We start from the raw sequence: 6,730 nt of genomic DNA on the forward strand, positions 1-6,730 counted from the left end.
GTGGACAGTATTCACTCTCTGTCTGCAGGACAGTCTCAGGGCTTCTTAGCGAACAGCCAGGTTCCAGGACTTCTTCAACAACAGGACTGTCTTTCACCAGTGGGCAAATCTGGCAAAACAACATCAAAACAGACAGACAAAGTACCAGCAAAACAGCCATGTCTCCTCAGTCCTTGGCAGCTCAGGGGGCAGGTCTCAAAAGTCCAGGGCAATTCAAAGCGGCCACCAGCAATTCTCTTAGTCTCTCTCTTTTTCCTCGAGGTGCTGCTTCCAAGAAAAAAAAGGTCTTCCGCCTCTCTCTTGTCTCTCCAAATCTATGTCACCAGCTCCTCCCAGTTCAGGACTTTCTTTTCACATCAAAAAGTCCATCCCACAGGTGGGATTAACAAGCTCTGGGTTTTAACACAATCAATTTGAAAACCAAGCCAATACAGGGGAATCTTTAATTGCCATTACTATCACATGTGGCTGCTTCAGGGCTCCTGGCCTACAGATCGTAGGGGGACCAAGAGATTATTCAGAGGTTAATCACTCTTGCTTTGACCTGCCTGAATCCAGATAGCAGTCTTGGGTGGTGGTCCTGAGGTGTGTGACCAGTAAACTAGAGCTAGTGGTGGCAGCAGAGAGGGCACCCAACTAATAGCTCTGGCAGCAGCAAAAACCCCAGCAATTTGGGACAAAGCTCTCCTCTCTGGAAGCAGAGTTCTATTGTGGCAAAGAGCTCAAAAGTCAAGCAATTGAGCGGCAGTGTAAGGAAGCAAAGCAAGTACAGCAATCAAACATTAGATTCCTTTTGGGGGACAAAAAGGATCAAAGCATGGATTGGTAGGAAGTCAATGAAGTCAGAATTCCTGCACCAAAAGTTTCAAAGAAAAATATGAATTGGTTACAGGCCATAGAGGAGCTCAAGAAGGATTTTGAAAATCAAGTAAGAGAAGTAAAGGAAAATTTTGAAAGAGAAATGAGAGCGATGAAAGAAAATCATGAAAAGAGAGTCAACAAACTGATTGAAGAAAATAACACCTTAAAAAGTAGATTAACAGGGAGACTAGGTGGCACAGTGAATAGAGCACCTTTGGAGTCAGGAGTACCTGAGCTTAAATCCGGCCTCAGACACTTAACACAAAAACTAACCCTGTGACCTTGGGCAAGTCACTTAACCTCAATTGCCTTCCAAAAAAGAAAAAAAAAGTATATTAACTCAAATGACAAAAGAGGCTCAAAAAGCCAATGAGGAGAAGAATGCTTAAAAAGCCAAAATTTTCTGAATGGAAAAAGAATTTCAAAAGCTCACTGAAGAGAATCATTCCTTCAGAATTAGACTGGAGCAAATGGAAGCTAATGACTTTATGAGAAATCGAGATTCTATTAAACAGATCCAAACAAATGAAAAAATAGAAGGCAATGTGAAATATCTCATTGGAAAAACCACTGACCTAGAAAATAGATCCAGGAGAGATAATTTAAAAATTATTGGGCTACCTGAAAGCCATGATCAAAAAAAGAACCTAGAAATCATCCTACAAGAAGTTCTCAAGGAAAATTTCCCTAATATTTTAGAACCAGAGGGCAAAACAGAAGTTGAAAGAATTCACCAATCACCTCTTGAAAAAGATCCCAAAAAGAAAACTCTTAAGAATATTAGAGCAATGTTCCGGAGTTCCCAGGTCAGGGAGAAAATATTACAAGCAGCCAAGAAGAAACAATTTGAATATTGTGGAAACACAATCAGGATAACACAGGATCTGGCAGCTTCTACATTGAGGGATCAAAGGACTTGGGATATGATATTCTGGAGGTCAAAGGAGCTGGGATTAAAACCAAGAATCACCTACCCAGCAAAACGGAGTATAATGTTTCAGGGGAAAATATGGTCATTCAATGAAACAGAGGACTTTCAAGCATTCTTGATGAAAAAAACAGAGTTGAATAGAAAATTTGACATTCAGATACAAGAAGCAAGAGAAGCATGAGAAGGTAAACAGGGAAAAGGAATCATAAGGAACTTATCAAAGTTGAACTATTTCCATGCTTATATGGAAAAACAATAATTATAACTTATGAAACTTTTCTCAGTATGAGAATAGTTGAAAGGAATATGAATAAATGTATATATATATATATATATATATGTATACATACATACATATGTCTATATAGGAGGGTATATGGGCATATTAATACATATGTAAGTGTGTGTATATATGTGTACAGGTATATGTGGACTTTGGGCATATGATCAATTGAATAGGAAGGGATGATATTTTAAAAATACATTTAAGAGGTGAGAGAGGAATATAATGAGGGAGATAGGGAGAGACAGAATAGGGTAAATTATCTCATATAAAAGAGGCAAGGGAAAACTTACAATGCAGGGGAAGAACAGGATGGCAAAAGGGAATGGGTCAACCTTACTCTTATTGAATTTGGCTTAAGGAGGGAATAACATACACACTAAATTGGGTATCTTACCCTACAGGAAAGTAGAGGGGAAAGGGACAAGATAGGGGATGACAGAAGGGAGGGCATATTGAAGGAGAGGGTAGTTAGAAGCAAACACTTTTGAAAAGGGGCAGGGTCATAGCAGAAAATAGAATAAGTGAGTGGCAGGATAGGGTAGAGGGAAATATAGTTGGTCTTTCACAATATACCTACTATGGAAACTTTTTGTGTAATTACAAATGTACAACCTATATTAAATTGCTTATCTTCCCAGTGGGTGAGAAAGGAAGAAGGGAAAAAATCTGGAACTCAAAGTTTTAAAAACAAATGAGTACATAAAAAAAAGAGCTGGGTTCAGATTCTGCTTTTCACATATTCTGACTGTAGGGTCCTGAGCACTTCCTTTAACTTATCAGCACCCTAGGTATCTCTCTGATTGTAAAGGAGGTAACCCTGGTCATTGTGGAGGAAGTTTCCTCATCTCAGAGGTTGTTATAGGAATGTAAATTTTTAAGATCTTCCCTGCCCCTTGGCTTAAGTGCACCTGGAGCCTGTGGTGGGAGGCTTGTTTCTCAGGAGATACTTTGTGATTGGGCAGTGGGTCAAGAGGGTTGTTACATTCTCTGAGCCAGAAGAAGGCTATATAATCCCTGATGGGAGGCATTGTTTTGAGGCTCACTTTGAGAAGTGTTGTGTGACTTGACCAGACAAGACTCTGGGCAGCTGTTGAGAGCCCCCCGGCTTTGAAAACCCAGATGCTTCCCTCTCTGGTAACTGTGATTATGTATGGATGTACATAATGGTTGGACAGTTTGGAAGCCTGTCTGCTGAAATGTTTCTCTGTCTTGTAACTTCTGCTTGTAACCTCTGTATACTCTGAAGTTTGGGGTGCTGAACTTTTTCCCCTGAACTAGGTAAATGATATGTTTGATTGATTAAACAAGATTGTCAACCCATTTTGAATTGCTTTCCTTTAGAAAAGCAGATCTAAGAACCTGTGTTGGCAGCCATCCTGGGTGTATTGGGGTGCTTGCTGCAACAGAGGTACACAGATACAGTCACTGTCTCTATCCTAAATTAAACCTAGAACATTTTGGTTTGGTATTTGTGTAGCAAGATGTTATCACCTCCAAGTCTGACACCTATCAAAATTCAGCATTTCCTCTTTCAACAAAAATTGTACTTGTATAATGTAAAGTGTTTATATATGTATATATGTGTGTATATATATACATATATGAAATAACATAAATTGTTACATATTATAAGATTTAAAAAATTAGATTGGAGAAAATGGAAGCTAATGATTTTATGAGAAATCAAGATACTATAAAAACAGATTAAAAGAATGAAAAAATAGAAGACAATGTAAAACATCTCATTGGAAAAACCACTGACCTGGAAATAGATCCAGGAGAGATCATTTTAAAATTATTGGACTACCTGAAAGTCACGATCAAAAAGAGTATAGAAATCACCCTTCAAGAAATTCTCAAGGAATATTGCCCTAATATTCTAGAACCAGAGTGCAAAATAGAAATGGAAAGAATTCACTGATCACCTCTTAAGAAAGATAAAAAAAAAACTCCTAAAAATATTATAGACAAATTCCAGAGTTCCCAGGTTAAGAAAAAATTATTACAAGCAGCCAAGAAGAAACAATTTGAGCATTGTGGAAACACAATCACAATAACACAAGGTCTAGCAGTTTCTACATTAAGGGATAGAAGGGCTTGGAATATGATATTCCAGAGGTCAAAGGAGCTAGGATTAAAACCATGGATCCCATATCCAGCAAAACTGAGTATAATATTTCAGGAAAAATATGGATATTCAATGAAATAGAGGACTTTCAGACATTCTTGTTGAAAAGACCAGAGCTGAACAGAAAATATGACTTTCAAATACAAGAAGCAAGAAAAGAATGAGAAGGTAAACAGGAAAAAGAAATCCTAAGGAACTTATTAAAGATGGTCTATTTACATTCCTAAATAAAGAAACAATAATTGTAACTCATGAGACATTTCTCAATATGAGGATAGTTATTTGTGTATACATACATATGTATGTATAGGAGGGTATGTGTCTGTGTATATGTGTGTGTATGTGTGTTCATGTATACATAGAGGGCATAGGATAAGTTGAATATGAAGTGATGATATGTAAAAAATAAATTTAAGAGGTGAGAGAGAAATATATCGGGAGAAGGAGAAAGGGAGAGCTAGAATAAGGTAAATTATCTCACATAAAAGAGGCAAGAGAAAACTTACAATGGAGGGGAAGAGCAGAAAGGTGGAAGGGAATGAGTCAACTTTATTCTCATTGGATTTGGCTTAAGGAGGGAATAGCATACACAATCAACTGAGTATTTTGCCCTACAGGAAAGTAGGGAGGAAGGACATAAGAGGGGGATGATAGAAGGGAGGGCAGATTGGGGTAGAGGGTAGTAAGAAGCAAACACTTTTCAAAAGGCACAGGGTTAAATGAGAAAATAGAATAAATAGGGGGCAGGATAGGATGGAGGGAAATATAGTTAGTCTTTCACAATATGACTACTATGGAAATGTTTATGCATAACTACACATGTATAACCTATATTGAATTGCTTTTCTTCCCAGTGGGGGTGAGTGAGGAGGGAAGAAGGGAAAAAATCTGGAAATCAAAGCTTTAAAAACAAATGTTAAAATTGTTTTTTACATGCCACCAGGAATTAAGATATACAGGCAATGGGATATAGAAATCCATGTTGCCCTACAAGGAAGTAAGAGGGGGGGAAGGGGGAGGACACAAAAGAGAACAGATTGGGGGAAGGGGTATTCAGTATGGTTGCTATCTTGGGGTGGGGGTAGGGGCAAGACAGGGAGAAAATTTGTAACTCAAAACCATGTGGAAATGAATGCTGAAAACTAAAAAATAAAATCATTTTTTTTAAATGTCACTCATTGAAATGCTGAGTTTGTTTTCTGATTTGAACTTTTCCTCTTTCATGTTACTCTTCTCTCTGGCCCCTTCTCATAGAACTTGGTTGGTAACATGGGTTAGTCATTCAGGAGAGTTTCAGTTAAAGTGCAGCCACTTTATCAGTGGTAGAAATAACAAAGTCATGTCTGATGAAATTCTATCCTTCAGAAAGGTTATTTTCAGTGAAAAAAATGTGAACGTAACCGAAGTATGTGAAATCTTGCTGTTTTCATTCCTATAGAAGGGTAAATTGGTACTCTTAGATAATCATGTGAAAGATAAAATCCCTGAAATAAGAACATTCTTTCTAAATATTATGGGAATAATTAGTAAAAGTGAAAGGAAATAAAAGTAAAAGCACAAAGTTCTTTTTTTTTTCTTTTTGGAGGGGGGAGGGGGCAGGGCAATTGGGGTCAAATGACATGTCCAAGGTCACACAGCCAATAAGTGTTAAGTGTCTGAGGTTGGAGTTAAACTCAGGTCCTCCTTACTCCAGGTAGGTACTTATAAGGGCCGGTACTTATTCACTGTGCCACCTACCACCCTAACACAATGTTGAATCATTATCCCATAGAATCAGATTGAGATACATTTCGGTTACAGTTACTAGATATATGTCTGTACAGAATAAGGTCCTTACAAGTTTCAAAATATTGTAAGAATAATTGGGTATTGATACAATTGATTGAAGGACCTGTTTTTTTTTTTTTTTTACTAATGAAGGTTTTATGGGGAAAAAGAATTTTGGTGCAATCTTCTTTGAGTGAGCTAAGTTGGGGAATGTTACTATTATTTTTATACTGGGTGTTCTGTGGGACCTAAGATTAGAGGGTTTTATGGGGAGGAGAAAGTTCTTAGTTTGTGATGTTTGGAAAATTCTAAGGAGAATCCTCATTTAGTGGGGAAAATTTTGTTGTCTTGATGAGGTAAAGTAATTGTTTGAAGTTATCATATGCATAAGGTTCAATTTCTGAAGTATCTCATTCTATCAGAATGAGTATGGTTAGAGGACAAATGAGCTTGGGAAAACAGATGCAAATGTATTACAGCAATAACTTAGGATCTTAATGGGAAATTTGATTATATGTTGTTATTTAATCACGAACTAGAACAAGTGTGGAAAGGTTTGTAAGCTACCTAAGGCTCACTTTAAACATATTCCCTAACCAATGAGAGATGATAGTCTGTACTTGTAACGGTAATTTGAAGATTTTCCCTGCCACCTAATGGGTTGAATGTAATCACATGGACCCAGTGGTGGGAGGAGCTTACTGAACAGGTGGAACAGAGCCCAGAGGAAGCTGAGAGTGAAAGCAGTTAGACAGAG

Source organism: Petaurus breviceps, unplaced genomic scaffold, assembly GCF_028583685.1.
Source record: "Petaurus breviceps papuanus isolate PSGF00001 unplaced genomic scaffold, PetGlider_PUasm1.0 90275, whole genome shotgun sequence".
Lineage (NCBI taxonomy): Eukaryota > Metazoa > Chordata > Mammalia > Diprotodontia > Petauridae > Petaurus > Petaurus breviceps.